Here is a 16,688-nt window from a genome sequence, read left to right on the forward strand (position 1 = left end):
CTCCTTTTGGAGCAAGGTATTCAAGTCAATAAACCAATTTTGTCCTGTCCCCTGATGAAAAGCTAACTCTTTCCAATGCAGTGGAATTTACATTGGTACCAATAAACTTGCCTGTTTGAAACAGGTGGATATTCATGGTTTCTTATTTATAAACCCATTCTTGGATGTTTGTGGACTAAAAAAGTCTGGCATAAAACAAACTTGATGGGTACGTGACTTTTAATGGAGGTTATTCCCCACTGCTGAACTTCTTGAAGAATCCCTGATAAGCTTCTAAGAATTGTAAGATTCCCTGGAACTCATTTTAGAAGCTTGAGTGTCTGTCTTGTAACATTAATATCATGCAGTCTTTGTTTAGTCATTAGAAAAGGGTTTGTACATTGTAGCTGCTCCGATTCATCCAATTAAAATAGCGAGCATAGTTCAAAAGGATAGCATGACCAGAAAAATACTTGGTCTGTCCATTGAGAGGGAAGGGAATGGGCAATGTATGGTCATTCTAAAGCATATTAAAAAGGGGTATTGTTCCCTTTAGCATTTGAAATTGTTCTGATTGTTTCCAAGCTGGTTTTCTGAGAAATTAATTATCTGGACCATTAAAATAAAATTACAATTAATACCACTCTCTATCTGTATCCCTTGAGCTAGAGACTGTGTAATTTATTGTTACCCAAATTGCTTTGTTCTGAAACGTAAAAGAAGAAATTAAGATGGAGATTAGAACATTTTCCCTAAGTGAGGTTGATCAGACAATAGAACATCTGACAAAAAAAGGACACAAAAGCTGAAGCAGAAGAGGGGAGGAGGGAACACTTGGGGGCAAGCTTTCATTGCAGCGGTGGGATCAACTGTAAGCCCCAAGAGAGATGTTCTGCCTCTTACTATTTCTGTGGACAAAAACAGCCTGATGCAATTCCTCTCCATAGACTACTCTTTCAGGAGTTAGAACATTTTCATCTTTGCCCACTTTCAATCATAAAAACAATGCAGTTGTTATATGGCACATGTACTGAAATCTCAAATGTATAGGCTTGCTCTAGAAAGGAAAGGGTTTAATTGGTGTATACAGCCATTTGCTTAAAGGCCTTTTCTGGTGAAGGTAACTTACCGTTCACTTGCAGCAAGCGCTCTGCTTACCATGACTGTATTGTCCTGTAGCATTGTAAAGGTAAGCCTTTTTGCCTGTTGGAAGGCTCACATAGTGTTCTGGCAATTTTCTGGCAGGCCATAACCAGTTGTTTACTTTCTGTTGATTCTGATTTGAAGCATCTGTGAGGCTGTCACCAGTTTGATGCTTCAAAAGTATGTGTGGACAGAGCCTGTGAAGGGGGACATGTGTGCCACCCTGAGCTCCTGGGGGAAAGTTGGGATAAAAATGTAATAACTGTCAGAATATAAGGTTCTGCTCCATGTTTAACTTAGAACTTTTTCAGCTTCTTTAATACTCCTATCATGCATAGCCTTGGTAGGAACAGAGATGTCACTGCTTGTCTTCTACCTTAAGGAACACCTCTCTAAAACAGATCATTTTTGCAAACATTAACAAGTTGGTTATGCGATTGCACATCTTAGTTGGCATAAGTGTGAATTGGAAACCAGGACCTTATCAAAATGTAGAGAATAAGTCAGAGTTAGATGGTGCTCGTGCCGTTAAAAATGGCTCTACTTTTTATAACAGTGTCTCAGTTAACTTCACTTCTTGACTGTGTTTTCAACGTAGCATTAGTCTCTTCATGGAACAGAAAACAGGAACAAAAAAAGCTTTAAAAAAGTACAGGGCTGTTCATTTTTTGGTCCTTTGCAACTGATAACTTTGCAAAACAAATTGTCAGGGCTGGCCTAATATTAAATAACAGGGCTACTATATTCACCTAATGTGCAAATTTGTGTTAAAGCAATATTGAAAAGCGTAGGAAGTTTTAAACTACTACAGAATTTCTACTGTAACTCATTATAGGCTTATTTCCTACCAAATACTTAAAATTTAAATAGTTCGAGAACACAACAGACTTAATATTTTATCAGGCTTGTGTAGTAAATCACCTAATCATTACAACTTAGTACATAGAATTATAGCATAATATGACTTTTCTCTTACTAGAGAACTTATCTGAGTGCTCTCATACACAAAAGTTTGCTTTTTTAATAGTATCTCTTTTTGGTGGTAGGCATACATGTTATGCTTTTCTCCAAGGTTTCCTAAATGTTTATCTCTTGAAATATTTTGAAAAAGGTCATGCCCCAAGAAGGGATTTAGAAGGGTGAAAATTGCACATATTGGATCATTCTAAATTAAATAGAAGAGCTGTTATTCAAACGGCTGTTTCCTCTACTGTACAGCATAAAATCATAATTCTTAGTTCAGAAGCAGACTCCTTTGGAAGGGAAGGTTTGTGGGGTTAAGAGAGTGCCTCTATAAGCTAGTTAATACAGTCTGTCTTTCCAACTACATGTGAATTATGCTTCAGCAGTCCAGATCAGCTTTGGGCATGTGTTCACAGTGAGATGTAGCAGGTAGTAACTTTGAGTGATCACGGAAGTGCATTTCCAGCTGCAGTGATCATGAAAATTGCTGTTTTGTTTCACACTGGATGTCTTCAGTTTTTCCATGTGAACTTGTATCCAAGGATGATGAAGGTGGTAAAAGAGGAAAGGGGGGGGAAAACTAGGGTTGCCAGGTGGGTGGTTTCAGCAGGTAATTGCCCACCAATCCACCGGGCTACTCCAGAGCGGGGATCACCCGCAGCTGCGTGCAATGCGTTTACATCACTTCTGAGTTTACCCCCAGAAGCGCCACATCGCCATGGCTGCTTTAGCACTCAAACCCCCCAAATGCCAGCGGGGGATCTGGCAACACCAGGGAAACCCCAGAATTATGTGAAGTGATGATCTGTCACTTGACAGTTTTTGGATTTCCCTCTATAAGACTACTTACACATGTGTGTTCACAGACACTCACATTCTGTGGTGGCATGTGAGTGCGTGTGGATGTCTGGATTTGGGCCAAAGACCGCAGGCAGTATCCAAGTACAAGTGATTGTGTGGTGCCAGTGGGTGAACCATGAGGAATTACACAGGGTGTCTGTGTGGCTGAAGCCCACCAGTGTGGGGGTAAGGGAGGGCATTGTGGGTAAGCTGCAGAGTTTCTTCACTCCATGAACTACTTCTTGACCTTGCCCCTCTTTCACCCAGATTGCACAGGGCAGGGAGGAACGTCCCACAGAACAGATCCCTCAGGACTGTAGCGGGAAGCCTGAGTTGTTGCTTCCCAGCCTCTCCTTGATTCCCCTCATCTCAGGTAGCAGGGGAGAAATGCGTCAGCTCAGATGCAGTTCTTCCTATTTCTTGTTGTTCTTGTGGGTTGAGCAGTACCTCTTATGCACTGGCATACTAGGAACTCCCCTAGTCTTCCTGCCTTTACTACAAGCAGCCCTTTAGTTAGCGGTTTCTTTATTTCTCTTTGCAAAGGCTGTTTAATGCCAAAGGGACTATGTTGCTGGAAAGCTTAGGCCCCTTTCAAACTGCCCTTATTATCTGGTTGAGCAACAGGTTGTTAATGGGTTTTTATGTCAATTTGGACACAACTGGTTTGGCTCCTGGCTGCTAATGGGGTTTTTACCTGTTCAGACAAAGCCGCTTGCGTCCCGTCTGTATCACAGGACTCTGCCGCTTTATATGAAAACAACTTTTTCCCGTTTTCAGTTCTTCCATGTGCTTCTGAATCTCTCCAGTGTGCTGTTTGAAATGTCTGGAGTGCTTCTGAAAGGACCAGAATTCCCCCCTCCCCTCCTCCTTTTTCCGTATGGCATTCTTTTTAGCTTTTTTCCATAAATGTTCTGGACTACAGTGATTTGACAGTGCCCTGTACTGGGGAAGAGTGAAAAATCAAATTGCCATTGAATTCTAAAATTTATCAAAATGTTCCTTAGGAATCTTTTTTTAAAAAAATAAAAACTTAAAAGTATGTTGCTGCTATAGTTATCTACATCTTTCACACTGTGGAGGGTTTATCTTTTTGTTTGTGTAGTATACAATGACAGGTTCAAGGGTCTTCAAATAAGAACTACAAGTTTAATTTCAAGCCTTCAGCATTCAGTGAAGATGATAGCTGTAACATAAGATTTACCCTAGGCTTGCCTGGCATGCAGGTCATATGCAGTGTGAATTTTTTTGTTGGATACTGTAGCTTCCAGTTACATTATAGGTAAATAGTTCAGAGTCAAATGGTTCATTCACTCTTGACTGCTTCACTGTTTCTGCCCAAAAAAGGAGAGTTCTGACTTGAACAAACTCTTAGACAACTCTGTGGCATGCTTTGGAATGCAATTGTATTGAGTCAACTTAGACTCATATTTCTATGGAAGAAGTTCAGCGTTCACATTGGGATACATATTGTAACATTAGAAATAGCGGTCACATAAATTTTCAATACTTGCATGGTACTTCTCAGTTATTCTTGTAAGGGTTGTCTAATCATCTGTCTTTTGACTGGTTAATAGATCCATATATTATGTATTTTGTATACTACCACAAATGCAGATCTTTTCAAATCTTTTAGATTAGCACTCCAGCCAATTGACCAGGTCTTTTTTAAGCCAAGAATGACATTATGTGTCAGTTGTAACTACTTTTTATGGCGTAATTGGTAAGCAATAGAAGGAGGGAGAGGTGCTTGCTCTCTAGCCCTACAACTATTGGATTCAGATCTAGCAACATAGCTAAGCTTTTCCTCCAGGCCACTTGCTATATCTCTAGGCACCTCCACATAAAGTTAATATTCAGTGGCATTTCTTAGGGCTGCCTACATACATTAAATTGTAAATTAATTAACATAATTTAAAATTAATGTCATTGAGCTGTGCCCAGCAAACTGTAAAATGTAACAGTGATTCTTCCCATTGACCCATGAAGAGGTGCTCCTGAAGGTTGGGGGATCCTTAGCAGTGGTGGGATGCTGCGGCAAACAGGAACTGGCTGGTTTTGACATCCCCTTACACACTTTTCTACAGAGCTTGCAAGAAGGAAGGGAGAAGCTTCTGGTGATTTCCCCCCCCCCCCCCCTTGAGTTGAAATATTTTGCACTGCTTTCCACTCTGTTCCCTGGAGTCTCTGATTCACCAAAGCAGCTTTTCAAGGGTGCAAGGAGATAGGAGAGGAGAAATCTCATCAGTGAACTAATTCCAAGCTGTTTCACAATATCCGTTAGCTGTTCTTTTATTATTTGCTTATATCAAACCTAGTGATTAAACTGTATTTTTGTTGCATTCATTTTATTGTTACTTTAAAAATACCTGACCATTATTTGTTTTGTTTTTAGGAAGGGCCTGGTCAAATGCCCATGCCTAGATGATTCCGGTTTAGTAAACCAAAGATATGGTTAATTATTGAATATAAAGACCATCTTCAATGTTTCTTTTAAATTTCCTACTACTGTTGCAGATTGCTTTCTGTTTACACATTTTTAACATTTAAGTTCTCTGGCAGAGATATAGTAGCATTTTAAACTGTGTTGTACTTCCATGCAACATCTGTCACTGCTTTGGTATCTCACCTTGGTCCCAAAGAGATCATTGTAAGATTCAAGCTGTACTTCTGCTTACTGTTGGGGTAATACAAATGTAGCTTTAGAAACTGATCACCTTTTCAAGCTGTGTCCAAACATAACAACTTTATTCATTTTGTGCTTTTTTAGGAAACTCATGTTGTAGAGCTAGCAAATACTTGCTCTCTTCCACTTGTAATGCTTTATGCTTAGCCACTTAGTATAAAATCTAGCAGGTGAGTGCTAAGAGATGACTGTTAAAACGGTTGCATGTGATTGTATTTGGTATCACATGTGATTGGAGGACTGATTATCTTCCTCACTAAACAAAATGAAGTTTTGCCACTTTGTGGCCAGCTCTGAGGAGAGAAGCAATCAGTGAATGCAGAAAGTGGATATTACATCTGGACTGACTTTATCTTAATCCTAAATTTAGACAACATAGTTATACTACAGTTCTGCTGGATATATTAATATTAATATCAAAGAAAATTCTTCTGGAGGCTTATAAACCACTGAAAATTGGTGTATTATGGAAAGCCATTAATGTTGTAGCATATTTATATTTTTAGCATAAGTGAGGCCATACCACTACAATAAACAATAATTACTGTGTATATACGGTAAGGGCTCTTTATGCCATCTTGTTAGACTTCATTGTTTATTAAATCTTCCCTTGAATGGCTTATGACTCGTGGTACTGTCAGTCAGCATTCTGAGTGTCAGCTAGAGAGCAATCATTACAATATTGTAGCGGGATGGCTACACTTATGCAATAATAATTATGTTCTGCAAATGGCATTTTGGACCAAACATTAATATGAGTAGCTGTTTTATAAGTTCTGGTTCCATGATATTAGGTCATTAACAGAGATTGCAGAGGATCAGTAGTTGAAATTCTGAAAGAATCTTTGGATATTTCACCCCTGTTGAGGGTATGAGAAGCACAATTGGCTAGTACTTCCATGCCATCCATAAAATACATCCTGTGCATTTGTTCCCATGGTTTTTTTGTCTCAGTTTCTTAATATTTTTCAGCAAAATACAGATTCTACACTTAAAGGAGCTGAATCTGTAAACCTTTGTGCTTTATTCCATTTGTAGAACTTGTGTACTTTCAGCTATACCAGAACACCCTTCTGTTGCTTCTGCAGTATTGATTTACCAGCAGTACCAGTTTTATCTGAGTTAGGTTATAAACATACCCTTTTAAAAAAATACAGAAATAGATTGAGTGTCTAAAAGGACATTCCTTGACAATATGTCAGACATCCTTAAGTCAGCTGTTCTAAAAATATTGTTTAAATCCCCAGATGATGGGATTGCCAGGGATGATTTCATCTCATTGTGGGAGGGAATAGATATTATCAGAAGGGATGAGGCCTGCCCCAAACATGTATGTATGTATGTATGTAAAGTGCCTTCAAGTCGCAGCCGACTTATGGCGACCCCTTTTGGGGTTTTCATGGAAAGAGACTAACAGAGGTGGTTTGCCAGTGCCTTCCTCTGCATAGCAACCCTGGTGTTCATTGGTGGTCTCCCATCCAAATACTAACCAGGCTGACCCTGCTTAGCTTCTGAGATCTGACGAGATCAGACTAGCCTGGGCCATCCAGGTCAGGGCGCCCCAAACATACCAGTTACAATTTTAGTGTTCTACTTGTAGTCCATTCACCAGCCTCAGATAGTATGGATGTTAAATAATCAGGGAGGTATCTGAGAGTGTATGAGATACATGTGTCCTTACAATTTTTCATTTTTCCAAATGATCACCTATTGATTCTACAAATGAACAGTAACAAGGATTAGAGTTGTCACACTCCCCTTAAACATTAACTGGAAGAAATCCAGTGTTCTAACACCTTTTGTCAATACTAATTACAAATGTGAGAGTGAAAATCTTTGAGAGCTGAATTTGAGGCATTTTAGGTGTGAGTAATTGGTATCAGGCCTGCTTTTTCTTAATATAGAGAGCTGTGTATATCTTTTTCCACATTACAGATGTTTCGTTCATGACTGCCAATTTCAGCCCTCCAAAGTCTGACTATTCCTAGAGTTCTGGTTTATTTGGCAGAGTACAATTTTTAATCCTCATAGTAGGCAGTGTCAATAGAGACTCTTGATGGCTTGGCAGTAGATCAGTAGAATAAATATATGGTATTTGAGTATAACTTTATGTGCACAACTCAATTAATTGTATCTGTGGGGTGTCTTCCAAACTTACTTTATTGGAAATGTTACACTTGCATTTGTCAGTTACTTGCAGCTCTGGAGTATTGCCATTGCAATCTAAATACCATCAGATGCTTCCCCCCCCCAAATTTAACATACTAGCTCTGCTATAGACAGTATGAGGCCATTCAAAAAGTATAGCTAGCTTGTGACCTGTATTTAAAATTACATATCATTAGTTTTGACAGACCTTTCCTTTAAAAATATTGTACACTTCAGGAACCACAATTTCTTCTTGGCAGGGAAGACATGCCATTAAATTTACTTTGTTTGCTAGGTAAATCTAAGTGCTAGCTACTGAACTTTCAGCCCCACTGTTTTCACTTAAAATCTCTATTTTGAACTCACCTCCTTGGCAAGGATTGAACCCATGAACCATTTCCTTTATCTACCCACCCTGATCACTTGGGAGAGACCTTATTCAGTGACAGAGCATCTGCTTTACATGCAGACATTCCCAGGTTCAATTATTGGATTCTCCAATTAGACGGTTCACATAGTAGGCAGTGTGAAAGACCTGAGACCCTGGAGAGCACTGCCAGTCAGAAGAGATGTCAATGCTGACCTTGATTAGACCACTGATCTGACTTACAAAAAGTCAGCTTTTTGTGTGTGTTCATTTACTGTGTCTTCTAAACTTTTCTGATAAAAGGTGCACAATTTTTGATGTTTCTATGCCAGAAGTATACATATAGTGTAAACGAAATTAACGGAGAATATAAACTATGAATGCCCCCTGGGATGCAGGCGGAAGGCCTAGCCAGTGTCCCTGTGTGGTGCTGCTACGGCAGCACGGGAGGATGGCGTCAGGTTCCCCCCCCCAGCATCTGTGCCACTCTGGACGGCATAAGTGGCACGGGCACTGGTGCAGAGGGCACGAATGCCAGTGCAGCCCCTTCCTGGCCTCCTAAGGACTTTGTCCTTTTGGGTCAGGAATGGGCTGTTAAACACCTACCTCTCCGATATTCAACTTCCAATACATTTCAGAAGATCATCAATGCACTCTGAATGATGCAATAAAAAAGAAAGAAATGGATATTGTTATTTAAATACCCCTAAAATCTGTAAAAAAAAAAAAATTGGACTCAATGGGCTACCTAGTGAACTTTACTAGCTGTTTAAAGGTATTTTGGTCCCTCATTTGGCTATATTGTTCAGTTATATCTTAAATGAGAGCCAAATTCTTGCTGCTTGAAAAACAGCCAGAATAATTTTTCCAAAATTTCAGAAGTGTAATGCTACAGACCCATTACACCGATGAACCAAAAATGCTGAAATTTTCACTTCTATATTAGCAAATAGATTAAACTGTGTGATAGCTACATAAATACTTTAAAGTAATCAGGGTTTAAGCTGAAATAACATATCAGATAGAATTACATTTTAAAAATACATAGTTTTGTAAATCCACAAATGAGCAGCTGTACTTTTCATCTAATGATCAGAAAGCTTTTGCAAAGCGACTTCCTGCCTTCCCCGGCAAGCGGCGTGAATCACCCAACAAGATGACCTTTCCTCAGAGGGAGAAAGGACCCTCATGGTAAGTATCCAGGGTACCCTTTCATCTGGTGATCAGAAAGCTTTTGATAGAGTAGAGCAGCTTCTTAAAAAGGTTTAATTTCCTAAGAGCCCATTCCTGAAAGGGGTAAAGCTCCTTTGGAGCCAGCGTGAAACTCCAGCAAAGGTTCCACCTTATCACGGAATAAGGTGGCACCTACGCTAGTGCAAGGGCAAATCCGCTGGCGTCCAGGCGCCACCAGCCCCTGCCGCCAGAGCAGCCATGGCAGCAAGCCTTTCTTGGAAGGGAAGCCCGTGTCGGCGTTGGGGGCGTTCCCGGGGGTGGAGCTTCCTTTGGGCAGCTTCCACAGCCCTTTTGCCCCAGGAATGCCTCCCTGAGCAGCGGGGCTGCGCCACCTTTTTTGGTGGCATAGCCTCACTTTGTTCAATGGTGGCATAGCCCCCCTTTTATGCTCTTTTTGCCTCCGCGGTGGCCAGGAAGCCTCTGAGGAGACAGCACATCTTAAATAACAATAAACTGATTAGTCAATAATTGCCTATTCTCACTGGTGGTGAAGTGCAGGCTCACCAGTGTTCTCCTGAGCATTACTTTACTAAGGAGAGCAGCTGCTCTGTTCCTTCCTTGGATTAACCCTTGAATAGATTTTATGATGTGTTTTCTCCCTATATATATTGCCACATGAGATGCCTTATGTTCTTCATTATATATAATTGATGGCGAACCTTTTAGAGACCGAGTGCCCAAACTGCAACCCAAAACCCACTTATTTATCGCCAAGTGCCAATACGGCAATTTAACCTGAAAACTGAGGTTTTAGTTTAGAAAAAACAACTCCTACATTCACATATTTTGCATTAAAAGAAAAACACAATAACAGAGCTTTCAATGATACAAACAACTTTTTATTGAAAGGTAAAAGTTTGCATTTGGCATGCATCTCTCCAGGACTCGTCCTCTGCTCAGCCACCGGACATTATTGTACATAAGTAAACAATTATACTGTGCCTGAACCTCCTCAAGAAGTGCTTGAAACTGTTGACAATTCAGAGCACGAGCCATGATGTAATTCACCATTTTTGTGACATCTTTGAGGACATTGTCAACTTTTTTTATCAATTAATGTGATTTTTGCTGTTGTGTGCATGCTGATAATTTGTCTACCCTTGGCTCATACTTTGTAAGTTTGAGAGCAACACATGCAGCACTCAGGTCATCTGTTAGCCTGTTTCTGGTGTCAGATTTGATATAATTCAAAGCTGAAAACAGCTGCTCACAAGCATAAGATGATACAAACAAAGTAAGGAAAGCAATCCCAAGTGCTTTCATTGACTAAAAATTATTTGGCAGAGAATTCCACACTTTAAGGATTTCATTTTCAGAACTAACTGTGCTGTCCTTTGGCATCCCTTCTATCTTCCCAAGTGTTTCACGCAGGTCATAGAATTTATTTTTCCAGATGGAGCTAATAGAATTTCAAGAAAGCTCTATTTCCAGATTTTCTAAATCTAACCAGTGTAGGCAGGAAAGATCAAGTTCTTCAAATTTGGCTTTATCTGAAGAAGTAAGAAAACAGGGTTGTCTCCATCTTACGGAACTGTAAAAATCTGTTACTAAAATTCACCTTTGCAGCTCCTACAATGCTAGAAAATTCCTTGTAGATTTCCTGTTGGCTTGTAGGATTGTCTGCAAATGTTGTAGAATTTTCTAAATGCTTTTTAGACGGGCGGGGCCCCAGACAAACTGAAGATGGGCGGGGGCCCTGACAAACAGCTGAGCTGCCCCACAGCTCAGCTGAGAGGGGGGGGCGTGGCAAGGTGCTGGGCCACAGCCTCCCGGTCCAAACTGAAGACAGGCGGGGCGCCCCAACAAACAGCTCAGCTGAGAGAGAGCTCAGCTCAGCTCAGCTTGCCCCGGGTGCAAGGAAAGGGAGGGCGCCAGCGCAGGCTTGGAAAGCATGGGTTTGGGGAGAAGAAACACCGCCCTCAGCTCCCTCACCACGGCAACATGGCACAGCCCTAGGCAGACGTGACGGGTCCGCGCGCAGAGAGGGCTCGGTGTGCCGGCTGCAGCACGCGTGCCATAGGTTCGCCAACACGGTTATATATCATTCATTGTTTGTTCTAATCTTAGCTGTTAGTGCATTGTGTTAAATCAGTTTGCCAGCTCATTAATCACTTAGTAGAAAACTTTGACTCGTCTGTTTCATTCCATACTGTACAGTGACTTGTTCCTTGCAAGGACTTCCCAGCCTTCCTGAAAAGGTTAGGCAATGAACAGTCAGTTTCTTTAGCACTGTATTATACGATTAGACTGCTTTTGTTTTGCATTGGTTGCTGGTTTGAAACCTTAAGTTGGAAATGACTTGAAGATAGTAATGCAAGTGAAGTTCTACCCATGGCATTATTGAAATGGCTTACACATTAGAAGGAACTTGTCCATTCCCTTAAGGTTCTTTCTTGCTATTAAAGTTGAGTTTGCTGCTAATAGTTTTTCTGAATGCATTGTGGTTGGTTGGCTCTAGGTTAGCGGTTCTTAGCTGTATGTCCCCCTGGGGGTAAACTGCAAATCTTGGAGGCAAAATAGGGCTTTGGGTGTTTTAAACAGTCCTTTCCCCCCACTTACAGTGACTTCTCACAACAAGCCAAGGAGAGGTATAACCTCTCACTGAAGATAAAAACCCAGACCCTACATTTCTCTCTTACTCTTAAAGTCACACATAGCAAATAAGAATCAAACAGAAGATTAAGGAGTTTCTTGACAGCCGTTGGGCATAAAGGTCATATTTAATGCATGCCTGAGGATCATGTATCGTAAATATACATAAATATACATATACGAGTGGGGTAACTGCAAGGACTTGCAGGGGGCATCTCCTTCCCCCCCACACACACTATTTCTTATTCGCTTCCCTGAAAGCCCCCATAGCATCTCCCCTTTTCCTGCTTCGCTCTGATCTTCCCATCCAACAGCCAAACCTACCTTTATTCTCCCCCTGCCCCAGTCTTCAGCTTTCCCTCTTTCCCTCACCTGGTAGCCTTTCTCTAGGAAAACTATGTCTGAGTAGCACACTGCTGGATACCAGACCCAGCTGCACTGTTGGGAACCCACAAGGGCTTGCAGGGGGCACTTCACCTTTCTCTGTATAACCCCCCCTCCAAGCTATTTCTTCTTTTCCTTTTTCTGGCAGCCCACATATCTTTACGTTTCCCTGCTTACTACTCTTCCTTCCAATCTACCTTTTGCCTTCCCTCCTATCATCAGCCATATTTATTATTCATTCATTTATACCCTGCTTTTTGTCACAGTGGGGACTCAAAGCAGTTTCTTTTTAATCATGACAGCATTTGATTATTGTTAGTTTTTCTGCCTACTGACAGTTTTAAATTATTTTAAATTAGTGGTTTTATATATTTTATATATTTTACTATATTTCATCCCTATTTATGGTAAGCCACCTTAAGTTCCTTAAGTGTTACTTCTCTGAAGATGCCTGCCACAGCTGCTGGCGAAACGTCAGGAAAGAAAATACCAAGACCACGGTCACACAACCCGGATAGCCTACAAGAACCAGTGTTTTAAATTGTTAACAAATCATCAGTGCAATTTTATGGTGTGCTTGTCTAAGAGAGAGCCCTGTGGCGCAGAGTGGTATGCTGCAGTACTGCAGTCCAAGCTTTGCTCACGACCTGAGTTCGATCCTGATGGAAGTCGGTTTCAGGTAGCCGGCTCAAGGTTGACTCAGCCTTCCATCCTTCCGAGGTTGGTAAAATGATTACCCAGCTTGCTGGGGGTAAAGGGAAGATAACAGGGGAAGGCACTGGCAAACCACCCCGTAAACAAAGTCTGCCTAGTAAACGTTGGGATGTGACATCACCCCATGGGTCAGGAATGACCTGGTGCTTGCACAGGGGACCTTTACCTTTTACCTTTTGTCTAAGAGAACTGGCATAAAAGTTCAATTTAAAAAAATGATTTGAAAAAATCAAAGCTTTGCTAGTTTGGTAACACAGGCTTAACTGCATTCAGGGATTTTGTTGAGGATAGCTATTGGCTTTACCCTCTTTATGCCAGCAGTGAGATTAACTTTCCATACAAATGTCTTAGAGGCAGCTTGATACTAAGAATATTTTTGAAATTTCATTGTTACATTAGGACGTAATTGTTTGAGCTTCATGTGAAGGAAACCTGACCAGTTGTAACATTGCTGCATGGCCCAAGGGGAAGACAAATGTCCATAGACTGGGGTTCTGTTTCCGTTCCGTTCAAACATCTCACAATTCACCTTTGTACAATAACATTTCCTGTGAAGAGTTTACCAGGATTTTCAGATGATCCTCCTATCCCCCAGCATGGGAGAATGTTTTGAATCCTCTGAATGGACACTGCCAGAAGTTATATGTCTTAAGTTCTGTCCTTTCCAAGAAAATTGCAATTAAACAGGACTTCCATAAATTTAAAGGTCTTCATGTGTTCAGTGAGATAGTTACCGTATATACTTGCGTATAAGCTGAGTTTTTCAGCCCAAAAAAAGGGCTGAAAAAACCCAACTCGGCTTATACACGGGTCATTACGGTGGGGAGGGGGAACTTACTGCCGCCGCCGCCACGCCGCCACCACTGGCCCATGCGCCTTCCCTGCGACCTGGGAGCGGCCAGCGCGCCTTCCCTGCGGCCTGGAAGCGGCCAGCGGGGCCTTCCTGCGCTCAGACAGGGCCCCGCCGGCCCGCGCGCCTTCCCTGCGGCCTGGGAGCGGCCAGTGGGGCCTTCCTGCGCGCAGGCAGGGCTCCGCCGCCGCCTCCAGCTGATCAGCTGGCCTCGTCCTCCTGCCTCTCCCGGTGAGTAGGGGGTTCAGGGGCTCTTCCCCCTCCCCCCTAGGGTGGCGCTGGGGTCAGGGTGGGTCTGGAGGGCCCGGGAGGGGGTGGTGCTGGGGTCGGGGTGGGTCTAGAGGGCCCGGGAGGCCGGGTGGGAGGGCGACCCGGGGCAGGGGCATTGATTAAGCCAACCCTCGGCTTATACGCGGGTGCCTAATTTTTCCCCATTTTTGGGGTGAAATTAGGCACCTCGGCTTATACGCAGGTCAGCTTATACACGAGTATATATGGTACTTATTGAAAACTACTACTATGGGACTGTCTTATCATAATTATAATTAACAGTAAGAGATGGTGATTGTTTTTTTACCAGAAAGGTACCAACATCAAACCAGCATCTTAGTCCTGCCTTTGTAGGGCCTTGTCAGTGTGTAATAAAGCACACTTCTTGAGGGTATCATACACGTTTCCACAGATTGGTTCAGTGAAATGCAGTCAGTGTATAAATACTATCACTTTCCATCATGAAAATGTCACAACTCCAATATGGATGCTGTGGGTCAGCTGTTAATTTGGTCAGTTTAAGCCCATTTTCACTACATTACACTACATATAGTTTTAATATGCTGCGTGCAGGATGCATCTATTTCTGAGTAAGCTTTCACCAGGTTTTCAGTCTGTGTTGTACATCAATTTTAGATGGTAGCATACAGATAAAGTACTTTTCTTTAGTATCTATTTCAAAACTGAAATGTCTAGAAAGAGAAATCCTTACATATTACGGTAGCTTTCTTCTACACTGCAGCTTGATTTGGAAGTGGAGCCTGTCTATTAATTTTATCGTGTTTTACATGTATTTTGTCCCCCACCCCCTATAGCTATTGGCTTTTACAGCCTAATAAAAGTCTAAAATATTCTTTGACTAAAATGATAACATTCAAACTCTTCGTTTTTCAGGATTTATAGTTCTGTGTTTCTGTTCCAGTTTTTCCCCGCCATGGTTTTGTTGCATGTTTGCTTTGCCTACATGTACATTTGATTCAACACTATGGAGACCTGGAACTGAAACTAACCTGTCTCAGTGCCTGCATGCTATTGAAAGCCTTTCTGCCATAAATATGAACCATTTGAACTCTGCCTTTTTCTTTTTCATCCTGGGGTTTAATGGCTTCTCAGGGCAGCTCAAGCTTGGCATATAGACTTTTAAAAATAACTTGAACTTCAAAGCAAAGACCACCAAATTGCAACATGCTAGCAATGTAGGTGTTGATTTATCCTGTTTTAATTGTGGGTTTTTTTTCTGAAGGTAGATAAGCTGAACAGATTGTTGGCATAACAGGTATCCTGGAGTGTGTATACTACTTGAATGGAATAAATATAAAGCTATAAAGAGGTATTCTCTAAAGTGTTGAGAGAGGGAAATTCAAGTATGACTGTGTTCACTCAAATGTGTATGTTGTAATTGAATCATTCCCTCCTGTGTCAAGCACATCCATTTTGGCTCTATAATATGTAAACCAGCGTCTGACCAGACTCAACAATATGCAGAATAAAAGGAAAAAATACAAATTGTGTAGACATTATAAAGGCCAAAAAGCATGTGCATTCTCTAAATTTCCCCCAATATTTCCATCACCACTCCTTTCTTTAAAAAAAAAAAAAAAAGTACAAGAATAATATGTATTTTAGTGGAGAACAGCCCTGACCTGGATAGCCCAGGCTAGCCCAGTCTCATCAGATTTCAGAAGCTAAGGAGGGTTGGCCCTTGTCAGCATTTGGATGGGAGACTGCCAAGGAATATCAGGGTCGCAAGGCAGAGACAGGCAATGGCAAGCCACCTCTGAATGTCTATTACCTTGAAAACCTTACTGGGTTGCCATAAGTCAGTTGTGACTTGACAGCAAAAAAGAAAAGTGGAGAACAAAAGGTTTAAACTATAATGCCACATAGCTGTTCTTGCCTGTGGATTAACCAGTATTATGATGAGCTAGAGTGTTGTCTTGGTTAACAGATGAATTGGGAATTTGTGTGAAACTCTGGAATTTTATAGAACATTTTCTTCTGCACCCTGTGAAGATTCTACATAAATGCAGTACTTAATGCTAAGTTTGTCATACTAGACACTAATGTGCCACATCTTGTTGCAGCAAAGCATTGTAAGTGAAAGTGAAATCAGTCCTATATATTGGATGTTGCTAACATATTTGTGGATATGCCCTGGATACATATGTTTCTTCAGTAGAGCACATCTTTAACACCTGATGAAAATCCCATGCTTCTAACTTCTTACCATCTCTTTCAGCCTAGCTCTTGTAGTTTCTTAATGGGCAAAAAGGCAGAGTGGAAGCCCCCTATCCTCACTCACCAGTTGCTTCTACATAGGTTGAATGTGCTGGGCTGCCATGGTATGTCTGTGCTTTTGAGAACCAGGGTCTGTTTTGAGAGACTGTTTGCTCCTGGCTTTGAAGGAGGGAAGTTTGAGATAGCATTTTCATAAGCTCGCCATAGCGTAGTTTGTGAATCAAGTGGTACAGATGGTTAACCAGAGTCCTTGCTGTCTGTCTTCTTCTCCCCTTTCCAGCTTG

At 41.5% G+C, this 16,688-nt stretch overlaps 1 protein-coding gene across 2 annotated transcripts in view; it reads left to right on the forward strand.

The window, feature by feature from the left end:
* The window catches only part of ZFAND3 (zinc finger AN1-type containing 3), a 161,816-nt gene that overhangs the window by 34,384 nt on the left and 110,744 nt on the right, over positions 1–16,688 (forward strand). The window lies entirely within an intron of this gene.

Source organism: Euleptes europaea, chromosome 7 (genome assembly GCF_029931775.1).
Source record: "Euleptes europaea isolate rEulEur1 chromosome 7, rEulEur1.hap1, whole genome shotgun sequence".
NCBI lineage: Eukaryota > Metazoa > Chordata > Lepidosauria > Squamata > Sphaerodactylidae > Euleptes > Euleptes europaea.